The sequence below is a fragment of the Syngnathoides biaculeatus genome, chromosome 4, assembly GCF_019802595.1.
Source record: "Syngnathoides biaculeatus isolate LvHL_M chromosome 4, ASM1980259v1, whole genome shotgun sequence".
Classification (NCBI taxonomy): Eukaryota; Metazoa; Chordata; class Actinopteri; order Syngnathiformes; family Syngnathidae; genus Syngnathoides; species Syngnathoides biaculeatus.
This window is the reverse complement of record NC_084643.1, coordinates 16,310,715-16,323,675: the sequence shown is the minus strand read 5'-3', so window position 1 is coordinate 16,323,675 and position 12,961 is coordinate 16,310,715. Positions and strand designations below refer to the sequence as shown.

Below are 12,961 nucleotides of genomic sequence, written 5' to 3'. Positions count from 1 at the left end.
TAAGGCTGAGCTGTAACTTCCCTCTTGTAAAAGCCGGAATGGCCAGAAATGCACCATGAGCAGCAAGATCATCAGCAATCAAAAAAACTACGATCTGCCAAAAACAAGATCCCCATGTTCGAAAAGAAGTTATAAAATTTAGCAACATAATTTCTGCATAATACCTACAAAACAATCTAGTCATGGAAATCAATTAATACATAGACATAGCCTCTTATACATGTAGGAGACATTGACAAAAGAATCATATAATAACATAAAATAAAAATATAACTCTTATGATTGTGCCAGGATATTATACTATATATAGTATAATATATATTATACTATATTATATTATATTACTTGGTGAATGAACAATGAAAAGGTATAGATGAATATGCATGCAATGCATCAAGTTGCTTTAAAAAAACAACAACATTCAAATCTTTTTAGACAATTATATATTTAAGGAAAAAAACCTAGAGAAAAATGATCTCCCAAACTCGATCCCCGCTATGTTCTGGTGCCCAATTCTTTCGATTGATGATGGCCTGAAGCCATAGCTGTTTTCGTCCTTCTGCGATCGGTATTCAGTAAAATTTTAAGCCGGATCCTTTCACAAAACGGTTTGTACAGCCAAGTAGTACACACGATACAACCACTGTACGAAAATGCAAAGACTTTTATTCATCAAAACTGAAAATTAAATGTATAATCTTACAAATCAATGATCACACTCGCTGACAACTGTTGTGTTTACTTGGGTTTCTGCCTACCGGAAGTCCTCAACCGATCACGTGATCATGTCAAATGTAGTCACGCTGGCATGTCCTATACGGCTTGTCGCCCAGGTACGTTATCACCACGAGGTCGTGGGAGCCAGCTAGCTAGCTGCACATTCAAGGTTCATGAAGATATACTGGAAAGCCACCCGAAGGCGAATACATGCTTTCTAGCACTTTCCCTACACCACTCACGACAGACGCCTTAGGTGGTGTGTGCAAAACGTTAATTTATTGCCTTCAGATTGTTGGAATTTTTATTTCTAAATCATCATAAACTTAAGTTAGTAATCTGATTCCAATTTGTGACCTTACCCAACTGCCACTCATCCAACAATACGCGCGCTCGTTCTGCAATAGAAAGGTATCAGGAAGCCGGCATTTTCACACACGAGTGGATTTATTCCTTCAACACACACCTGGGTCTCGGGTCCCTCTCATTACAACCCTGTACGTCTCTGTTGCCACCAGCAGACGTTCTCTACATCCGAGTTTCCCAGAACAATTTTAAAGTACAATCTACTGATTCACTATTGGTTCTGTGTCTCCTCACGTATCCTTGGCGCTCTCTCATTGGTCTCCTTTGGTCCGCCGGATGTTGGCCCGACTCTTCCCCTGCAGAATCACGTGCTGGCTCCTCCTGGTGGTGGTTTCCTGACAGTAGTTTTTCCACCAACTGCCTCTGAGTCCTCTCGTCTCCGCATCCTCCTTGCAGTTAGCACCGTCTGTTCTAAAACATACCATTCTTGCACCACATACCCTGTTTCGTTCCACCAGTCACACGCTCAGCACTTTACAGTCTCACACTTTCATACACAGGATGTAGCAACATCTAATGAACTACTTTAAGCTCAAACTCTTATATTCCTTTAACAGCAAGAAAACTGGAAGCTCAACCCACTTACACAAGCAACTACATTTCACACATCCGCATACCAGAAGAAGATGTACTCACAAGCTGACTCATTATTGTTTAGATGTTATGTACTGCCCGAAATTAAAGGTTGAGACATCTTATTAGAACATGAATTTCGAACATTTTGTGTGACTTTTATGAAGTAAATGATTCTATTTATTGTGAATTGACAATGTTACTAGCTAATATAGAGTAGATAACAGTCAGGGAAGCTGATTCTTTCCCAAATAATCGACACAACAGCTGCTAGCTGGCACATACATCTCCTCATCTGAGAGAATATACCAGGTGTGGAGAAAGGAAACAAGGCAGAATGGAAATAAAAGTGAAAATCATCACAAATGTGCTTCAAAATTTATTATTTCCAATTCTTTCATACTCGCGACACCAGTCCCATTCTGATGAGATCCAATAGCTTCTTCTTTTCCTTTCGGCTTGTCCCGTTAGGGGTCGCCACAGCGTGTCATCTTTTTCCATCTCAGCCTATCTCCTGCATCTTTCTCTCTAACCCCAACTGCCCTCATGTCTTCCCTCACCACATCCATAAACCTTCTCTTTGGTCTACCTTTCGCTCTTATGCCTGGCAGCTCCATCCTCAGCACCCTTCTACCAATATACTCACTCTCTCGTCCAAACCATCTAAGTCTGCTCTCTCTAGTGTTGTCTCATCCAACTTTGGCTGTCCCTCAAATGAGCTCATTTCTAATCCTATCCAACCTGTTCACACCAAGCGAGAACCACAACATCTTCATTTCTGCTACCTCAAGTTCTGCTTCCTGTTGTTTCTTCTGTGCCACCGTTTCTAATCCGTAAATCATGGCCAGCCTCACCACTGCTTTATAAATTATGCCCTTCATCCTGGTGGATAGTCTTCTGTTACATAGAACACCAGACACCTTCCTCCAACTGTTCCACCCCGCTTGGACCCATTTCTTCACTTTACCACACTCTCCGTTGTTCTGTATTGTTGACCCCACGTATTTGAAGTAGTCCATCTTCGCTATCTCTTCTCTCTGGAGCTTCACTTTTCCTCCTCCGCCCCTCTCATTCACGCACATATATTCTCTTTTACTACGGCGAATCTTCATTCCTCTCCTTCCCAGTGCGTTACCCCATCTTTCTAATTGTTCCTCTGCCTGTTCCCTGCTTTCATTGCAGATCACAATATCATCTGCGAACATCATGGTTCAAGGGGAATCCAGTCTAACCTCGTCTGTCAGCCTATCCATTACTACCGCAAACAGGAAGGGTCTCATCGCGGAACTGTGATGCAGTCCCACCTTTACCTTTAATTCTTCTGACACACCAACGGCACATCTCACCGCTGTTCTACTACCCTCATACATGTCCTGTACTATTCTAACATGCCACGCCAGACTTGTGCATGCAGTACCACAGTTCATCTCTTTGTCACAGGCTTTCTCTAGGTCTACAAAGACACAATGTAGCTCCTTCTGACCTTCTCTGTACTTTTCCACGATCATCCTCAAGGCAAATAATGCATCTGTGGTATTCCTTCTAGGCATGAAACCATACTGTTGCTCGCAGATACTTACGTCTGTCCTGAGTCTAGCCTCCACTACTCTTTCCAATAATTTCATTGTGATGTTCATCATCTTTATTCCTCTGTAGTTTTTACACAGTTCTGAACATCGCCTTTGTTCTTAAAAATTGGGACTAGCACACTTTTCCTCCATTCTTCTGGCATCTTCTCTCCTGCTAGTATTCCATTGAATAAGTTGGTCAAAAACTCCACACCCACTTCTCCAAATTGCTTCCATACCTCCATCGGTATGTCATCGGGACCAACTGTCTTTCAATTTTTCATTCTGAACAGTGCCTTCCTAACTTCTCCCTGACTAATCAAAGCCACTTGCCGGTCATTCACGCTTGCCTCTTCTACTCTACCTTCTCTCCCATTTGCTTCATTCATTAACTTCTCAAAGTACTCTTTCCATCTACTTAGTACACGACTAGCACCAGTCAACATATTTCCATCGCGATCCTTAATCACCTTTACTTGCTGCATATCCTTCCCATCTCTATCGCTCTGTCTGGCCAACCTGTTGAGATCCTTTTCTCCTTCTTAAGTATTCAACCTGGAGTATATGTCATCATATGCCTGTTGTTTAGCCTTCACCACCTCTACCTTTGCCCTACGATGCATCTCAATATATTCCTTATGCCTCTCCTCAGTCCTCTCCGTGTCCCACTTCTTCTCCGCTAATCTCTTACCTTGAATGACTTCTTGTATTTTGTGGTTCCACCACCTAGTCTCCTTCTCCCCTTTCCTACCAGAAGACACCCCAAGTACTCTCTTGCCTGCCTCTCTGAATAGCTTGGCAGTAGTCTTCCAGGAGGTCTTCCTGTCCATCTAGAGCCTGTCTCACCTCTTTCCGAAAGGCCACACGATATTCTTCCTTCCTCAACTTCCACCACCTGATTCTCTGCTCTACCTTTGTCTTCTTAATCTTCCTACCCTCTACCAGAGTCATCCTACACACCACCATCCTATGCTGTCGAGCTACACTCTCCCCACCACTACGTTACAGTCGGTAACCTCCTTCAGATTACACCCTCTGCTAAAAAATATAATCCACATGCGTGGTTCTATTTTAGCTCTTGTAGGTCACTATATGTTCCACTCTCTTCTGGAAATAAATGTTCACCACTGCCAATTCCATCCTTTTTGCGAAGTCCACCACCATCTGCCCCTCAAAGATCCTTTGCTGAATGCTGTACTTACCCATCACTTCTTCATCACCCCTGTTTCCTTCGCACACGTGTCCATTGAAATCTGTACCAATCACAAATCTCTCTCTCTCTGGGATGCTCAGGACTACTTCGTCTAGTTCCTTCCAGAATTTCTCTTTCAACTTGAGGTCACATCCTACCTGTGGGGCATAGCCGCTAATCACATTATACACAATACCCTCAATTTCAAATTTCAGCCTCATCACTCGATCTGATGCTCTTTTCATCTCCAATACATTCTTAGCCAGCTGTTCTTTTAAAATAACCCCTACTCCATTTCTCTTCCCATCTACTCCATAGTAAAATAATTTAAACCCTGCACCTAAACTTCTAGCCTTACTCCTTTTCCACTTGCTCTCTTGGATGCACAATCTATCAACCTTTCTCCCAATCATCATGTCAACTAACTCCTGTGCTTTGCCTGTCATAGTCCCAACATTCAAAGTCCCTACATAGAGCTGTAGGCTTTGTGCATTCTTCTTCTTCCAACTAAGGCTCTTTCCTCCTCTTTTTTGCCTTCGACCTACATTGTCTGAATTTCTACCTACGCCTTGTCGATTGACATTTCCGGGTGCGGGTGTTGGAAGCCCAGGCAACGACCTAACTGTTGTAGAATTCATATGATCAACGCTCGTATATGTTTGGCACAGTTTTACGCCGGATGCCCTTCCTGACGCAACCCTCTGCATTTATCCGGGCTTGGGACCGGCTGATAGGTAGCACAATAATGTTCTGCCCAACGGGCTGCAGATAGTAAAAAAGAAGCAATGAAATAAACAAATTCAGCACAAAAGATACACAATTTACATACTACCTACTCTATGTTCAAGTTAAGTCAAATGAAAGCAATCACAATAAACACAAATAACATACTACCTGTGTTAAAATTCCGGACAGTCCTGACTACCCGGGTTCAAATCCAGCCTCACCTGTGCAGTGTTTGCACATATCCCCGATGCTTTTGTTGTTTATCTCCAAGTACTCTGGTTTCTTCCTACATTCCCAAAACATGCAAGTTGGGTTATTTGAAGACTAAATTACCTGTGCGTGTGAATGTAAGGTCAAATGGTTGTTTGTTCATACAGTATGTGTCCTGATATTGGCTGGTGACCAGTTCAAGGTGTATCCAGCCTTTATCTCGGAGTTCACGAGGATAGGCTACAGCACATGCATGACCCTAGGAGTACAGTACCAACAGGCCAAGGGAAATGCATCATTGGCAGTTGCTGAAGTTGTAGTTTGGTGTGTCATGGAGAACACCTTCTGGACAGACAGCTTTGATGAATTTCTGGTCCAGCATTCGGCATTTAGGAGGGGAAGCAGTGCACCATCAAAACTGTGCAAAAAGAGATTGTGTTGCCCTCAACTCGAGAAAATTTGAGTTAATCAGAACAATTTGTGAAGTAAAACACATTAATTGGGTGCGACATTACCTACTTTATTCACTTAGATGACATGATGAAGCATGTTTGCTGACCAGACTTATTGTAATTGTATTTGTGTGCATGAGTGCGTGAGTGTTTTTTGAATGAGAGAGAGACAGACAGACAGACAGACAGACATCTGAAATATCCACAACTGATTACATTGTTGTTTTTCAGTCTGTATAGTAAACACTCACATGGGGCGTCCCCCCCCTACCACACACACACACACACACACACACACACACACAAAATGAGTCACTTTGATTAGCACATCGGCCTCATGGTTCTGAGAAGCCGGGCTCAAATCTGCCCTCACCTATGTGGAGTTTGTATGTTCTCCCTTTGTCTGGATCAGTTTTCCCTGGCTTCTCCAGTTTCCTCCCATATCCCAAAAGCGTGCATGATAGATGAAATGGCGACTCTAAATTACCTGTAGGTGGTAATGTGAGTTGGGAATGGATGTTTGTTTCTATGTGCCCTGCAATTGGCTGGCGACCAGTTGAGGATGTACCCCGTACGCTGACCCAAGACATTTGGAATAGCCTCCTGCATAACCTGTGACCCTAATTAGGATACGCAGGACTTAAAATGGATGGATGGATGGATGGATGGATGGATGATGGATGGATGGATAGATGGATGGATGGATGGATGGATGGATGGATGGATGGATGGATGGATGGATGGAGTTACTGTGATTGGCCCATGAAGTGTTTGTGTGCAGTCATGTGACTGCCTTGTGCCGTATAATTGGTGGATTCGGGTTAAAAGCTCGAATCGTCACCTGTGATCAAGTTAGATTGGCTCAACGGTACCCTGTGCAGAAGTCAAAGATATCTAAAAATACATCGCACAAGCAAAAATAGATAAATAAAAATGGCAAGCAGCATGTTGATCATTGAAATGGTGGAAAAATATTAATTCTTCTACACTTAAATACACAAGGGAGAGGAATAAAGATGATGAGCCACACAATGGAGGAATAAAGATGATGAGCCACACAATGAAGTTATGGGAAAGAGTATTGGAGGTTAGACTCGGGAAGTAACTATCTGTGAGCAACAGTATCGTTTTCATGCCTAGAAAGAGTACCACAGAGGATGCTTGTGGAAAAGTACAGAGAACGTTAGAAGAAGGTACATTGTGTCTTTGTAGACCTAGAGAAAGCCTATGACAGAGTACAAAGAGAGGAACTGTGGTACTGCATGCGCAAGTGTGGTGTGGTGGAGAAATATCTTAGAATAGTACAGGACATGTATGAGGGCAGCAGAACACAGTGAGATGTGCCGTAGGTGTGTCAGAAAAATTTAAGGTGGAAGTGGGACTACATCAGGGATCCGTGCAGAGCCCCTTCCTGTTTGCAGTAATAAAGGATAGGCTGACAGATGAGGTTAGACTGGATTCCCCATGGACCAACAATGGTGTGGCCGGCCATGATGTACGGATTAGAGACGGTGGCAATGAAGAAACAACAGGAACCACAACTTGAGGTACCAGAAATGAAGATGTTCAGGTTCTTGCTCAGAGTGAGCAGGTTCCATAGGACTAGAAATTAGCTCATTAGAGGGAGAGCCAAATTGGATGTTTTGGAGACAACGCTAGAGAGAGCAGACTTAGATGGTTTGGACATGTTCAGAGGCGAGAGAGTGAGTATATTGGTAGAAGGGTCCTGAGGATGGAGCTGCCAGGCAAAAGAGTGAGAGGAAGACCAAAGAAAAGGTTGATGGATGTTGTGAGGGAGGACATGAGGACAGTGGGTGTTAGAGAGGAAGATGCACGAGATAGGCTTGGATGGAAAAAGATGACACGTTGTGGCGACCCCTAACAGGACAAGCCAAAAGGAAAAGAAGACAAAAATACTCAAGCGAAAGTAAAACGATTGTTGCATTCAAACTACTATGACAAGTACAATTTATCCAAAATGTCATTTAAGTAAATGTAATCAAGTAAATGTAGCATGATACTACCCACCTATGGCTGTAGGTATGACAGAGGAGTTTAAGTGGAGATGGGAAAACATCAGGGATCAGCCCTGAGCCCTTTCCTGTTTGCAGTGGTGATGAACAGGCTGACAGATGAGTTTAGACTGGAATCTCCATGGACCACAATGTTCACAGACGACATTGTGATCTTGGGTGAGGAGCAATGGTGAGTGTGGTAATTAATTGAAGAAACGGGTACAAAAGGTGGGAACGGGTGGTGGAAGGTGTCAGGTGTGTTATGTGAAAGAAATGTCTATGCTAGGATGATGGGCAAGGTTTATAGGATATTCGTGAGGACAGCTATGATGTATGACCTTGAGAAGACAGGATGCAGAGCTGGAGGCGGTCGAAATGATCATGTTGAGGTTCTCTCTAAGAGTAACAAGGTTAGACAGGATGAAAAATGAGCTCATCCAAGGGATGGCCAAGGTTTGGCTTTGGACACCAAGTTAGAGACAGCAGATTTCAACGGTTTAGACACATCCAGAGGAGAGATTGCGAGAACAATGCTGTGAAAATGTTTCTATCCCCATGCTGAATAGGTCCAGGGGCCCATTAAATCTTCACAGAGGGTCAGAAAGTTTTTGATGGTTTTTTTTTTGTACCTTAATAAATTGAACTGTCATTTGAAAAGTCCATTATGTATTTTCCTTGGTTTGACTCCGAGTGTTACTATTCTTGGTTTAATGATTTTAAACCTTTGTGTATAGAAATCAGAAGGGAGAAAAATACATTTTCACAGTGCTGTATATTGGTAGAAGGGTGATGAAGAGAGAGCTGCCAGGCAAGAGAGCTTGAAGAAGACCAAAGAGAAGGCCGAAGGATGTCATGAGGAAAGACATGAGGGCAATTGGTGTTAGAGAGGAAGATGCAGGCAATAGAGATCGTGCATGTACGTCATAAAATCACGTCACTTTTGTTTACGTCGCCATATTGCTGGTCTAACAAAGTGTTGTTCAATGCTCAGTAGGTTGGAGACGACACGAAAATATGTCTTGTCCAATACCATTAGACATTTAGAAGGTGAAAATAAACGAAGGTACATGGAAGAATTAGATAAACTCGGCATAGAGGACACATATTCAATGCCAAAGTCAATGTCTAAGAAATTAGACTGTTAATTTGCTTCCGCTTGTCTGGATATACACATGAATCTGGTAAGAAAGTCGTCGAGATTTACACGGAAAAGTTTGATAAGTTTGATAAAAGTCTGGACGGATACAAATATTTGTTGCTGGATCTGTTCTCATCAGGAAAAAATCCCACATAGTGACGGGTTGAAGGCTCGTGAACGCGGAAGCGTTTGGCCACACGTTAACCTTTGCTGGAATCCATCAATCTTTTCAGGTAGTATTCAAAGCAAATACCAATATTTTAATAAATGATCCCTGGTTTTACACAAACTCGCATTCATTAACTATGATTGAAAAATAAGGAGGACGGGGTCATCTCCATGGAACGCACACGGAAGCGATTGCGGCCACACTTAACCTCCGTAAACCTCTGTGGCAGACATTTTTTATTTTTTTCTATACGCATTGTTCTTAAATGAGCCAACTTGGCATTATCAATATTTCTTGGTAATTTCAGATTGAGAAGAATAATTCCTACCTGAAATGAAGCGATCACTACACAGCCGTGTGTGAATTTTGGTTGGGCACCATCCACCATGTTAAATTGCCGAAATCCATCGATATTTTCTGGTCTTTTCAACTGGTATTCCATAGAAGGATCTCTTTGAATATCTGTCTCTTCTGTTGTGACAGCCAACATCACAACAGGTCTCGGGTATTGTAAATATTCTCCTCCAATTCAATGTCTCCCACAATGTCGAGCAGCTCTGTTTGATCACCAAAATGGCGCCGTGAAAATGGTGACGTCACGTGCACAAGCTCTATAGGGTTACACACAAAAGGATGACACACTGTGGACAAGCCGAAAGGAAAAGAGGAAACAGATGAAAAGAAATTAAACTGTTTAGGTATAACATCAAAATATATTTTTTGTGACAAGCTGTACACCTTTTTTGCATGGCACAGAATGACAATATGCAACTTATTGTTGCACATCTTACATGTCTTACTGTCCTAAATCAACACATCAGTGAATAATTATAGTTGGCAATTTTATTGCCCTCAGCAAAACGAACTGTTTCAGACAATCATTTGTCCCTGAAGAGGAGGCAAATTACAAACGTGAACCTTGTCTTTGTACTTTGAAAATGGATTTTTATAACACCCCCCCTCCCAAATGCTTGATGAAAAGACCCAGGAACATCAAAGTGGTTCACCCTCCAACAGAAAGGTTAAAAGTTGAGTTTGAACAGTGTTTCTCTCGCGTTATTCCTGGCTCGATTCTCATTAGTCGCTTGTTTTTAATCAGATGCACCATCAATTAGTTTGACTTTTCAGTGTGTTTGATGCTTAAAAGTTAGATCTCAAGGACACAAATCTCCCCTACCTACAGTATTCACATTAAAGGCAAAGTTTACACACTTCCTGCACTAAGGATTTTTTTGTCACTCTCCCAGGAATTGGTTAATTTTGAAAATATATGGTAATGAAACATGTAATTTTAATAATTATACTAATTAATAATATATTTTTTGTGTCAACTACAACATAAGCAAGAATTACTCAGTATTGGCCAGATATTTCGATAAACTATTACATTCAAAGTAATAAATCTTAAAATGTGGAGTAATAATAAACCTTTTCTGGAATGGTTCTTTTGATTGTAAATGTTAAAGGTAAGCGCTGGGAATTTTGTTACGACTTTAAAAGATGTTTTGAAAGCTTCAGATATTGGATCTTTATCAGAGTTTCACAGCATGTTTAACACGCACACACACAAACAGACATATATATCTTGTTCTGTTCGACCATTAGATCAAGCAGAATGGAAAAACTGCATCCCCATTTATGCCAGAACATTTTTTGTTGCATTTTTGAGCTTCATCTATACTTTCTTGGTATTTTACTTGAAAATTATTGAGGATCTGTGTCAATCAATCCAACAGAACATAATTTCTATAGGGAGAGAGAGAGAAAGACAAATGAGAAGAGAGAATGAGAAAAGTAAATCATTACATATCTACAACAAAGAAACCTTAAAAATGGATGCATGAGACGAGTGCTGCACCCTACAAGAAACGTGATATAAAGATCATCAACCCAGCTATACAACTGAAGTGTGGTGCAACTGACAAATTTTTATTTGTTGCTTATTTGTTGCTATAAGTGGGTGGTCCCACACCTAGTGAAGGAATCCCAGGGGTGTGTGCCAATGGACACCAGCAACAGAATTCACACTGTTCTGCATGCAAAAAGACCGACAAAAGTGTCCCATGATAGCTGTGCCTGCAACACAAAGGCTAAGAACTTCACCCAATCAATCAAAGACAAGACCAGGACCAGGGTTCCATCCAAGAGCAACCCTGTTGATAGGACACGTCCCATGCAGAGGGACCCAGGGTTGTCCACCACAACCTTGGAGGTGGCCTGAAAACTGGCCACCTGATGGTAGCCACATGAACCCAATTCCACCTTCCTCCACCAACACTGCCACCTCCAGGAAGCCTCCCCACAACCCATAGGGTCCACAACGCAGCCAATCCCAGCCCAGCCTGAGGACAGAAGAATGTCCCTTATTTGTCAGGAAAGGTTGGCGGATAGCAGTAACCAACAAGATAACAATTACAATGGGAACCGAGGGAGCAGCCACAAGCCATTAGAGAGGAACCCTACGCAAAGCATGGATATGACATGGATATACAGTGAAGAAAATATTGAACACCCTTCTGTATTGCATGTTCTCCAACTTAGAAATCATGGAGGGGTCTGAAATTTTCATTGTCGGTGCATGTCCACGGTGGGAGAGATAATCTAAAAGCCAAAATCCAGAAATCACAATGTATGATTTTTTTAATGATTGCGCGGAAGGTTCCCCTTCTTTAACCAGCACATGTCATGCCCCATGTTAAGTTTGCCAATCACTATTTGGATGTTACAGAGGAGTTATGGGAGACAGTTTTGTGGTCATATGAGACCAAAATGGAACTTTTTGGTTATAATTCCACTAACCGTGTTTGAAGGAAGACGAATGATGAGTTCCATCCCAAGAACACCATCCCTACTGTGAAACACGGGGGTGGTAGCATCATGCTTTGGGGGTGTTTTTCTGCACATGGTACAGGATGAGTGCACTGTATTAAGGAGAGGATTAATGCAGGCTTGGAGAACTGTGGCTAGGTATTGCACCACTGGCCAGACATCGAACCCATGCATCAGCATGAAAGTGTAAATTGCATTTCCTTTTTCATAAATCTATATAACTCCTTTCAATATTACATATGCCATCAACAATTATGAGAGTTGAAGGAAAGTCAAGAGCCAAGGGCAAGTGCGATCAGATGTAATGCATTTAGTGACATACACAAGACATGAAGACCAGGGTGTAGTATTTTGGTGTATCTTAGAAAAATCTAGTGACAATCAAGGTCATTGGAAGAATAACTGATCAATAACAATTCATGAGAGATGTGCTAAAAATTCTTTTTTTTTTGCAATGCTGAATAAGGATTCAGTGACAGTATACTGATAGAATGTTCTGTAGATTGGTAGCAGAGGCCAGAGAAAAGCCATCTGAGAGATGAGAGAGCAAACGGCTGTGCTTTCAAAGCCTTGTGATGCCTGGTGTCTTACACCCAGAGCAACTATACTGTGATCACATCGACCACAGACTTCGAGGCTTGCAATGAAATAGCGAGAGCAGGAATTGGCAACGGATGATAAGGGGAGTATATGAGCCGGTGTGTGTGTGTGCGCATGTGTGTGTGCCATGAAGGGTACAAAGTAGAGTTCAGGAGGTACTTGGATGGGAATAAAGGTCGAAATCCTTGACTGTGAAAACTGTCATAGCAGGGGACATGTCCAGAATCCGTTTGCCTAATAATATATGATTGGAGTACTCTGGAGCATATAATTTAACACCCCAGTGCCAGGGGAGATGAGTGAGAATTGAAGCGAGTACACCTTGACAAAGGCCATTCTCTTGGTTTCACACCATCAGAGAACGACTGGGCAGTGTGCTCCTGCAAATGTTAAGGGTGGCCGAGCG

General features: G+C 42.2%; 1 long non-coding RNA gene across 6 annotated transcripts in view; it reads right to left on the bottom strand.

The window, feature by feature from the left end:
* LOC133499985 (uncharacterized) overlaps positions 1 to 1,584 on the bottom strand; it is a 45,816-nt gene extending 44,232 nt beyond the window's left edge. For all 6 annotated transcript variants that reach the window (XR_009794801.1, XR_009794798.1, XR_009794799.1 and 3 more), the window contains exon 1: positions 1,184 to 1,584. This is a non-coding gene — a long non-coding RNA (uncharacterized LOC133499985). The remainder of the gene's footprint in view (positions 1 to 1,183) is intronic.
* Between the last annotated feature and the right edge of the window lie 11,377 nt (positions 1,585 to 12,961).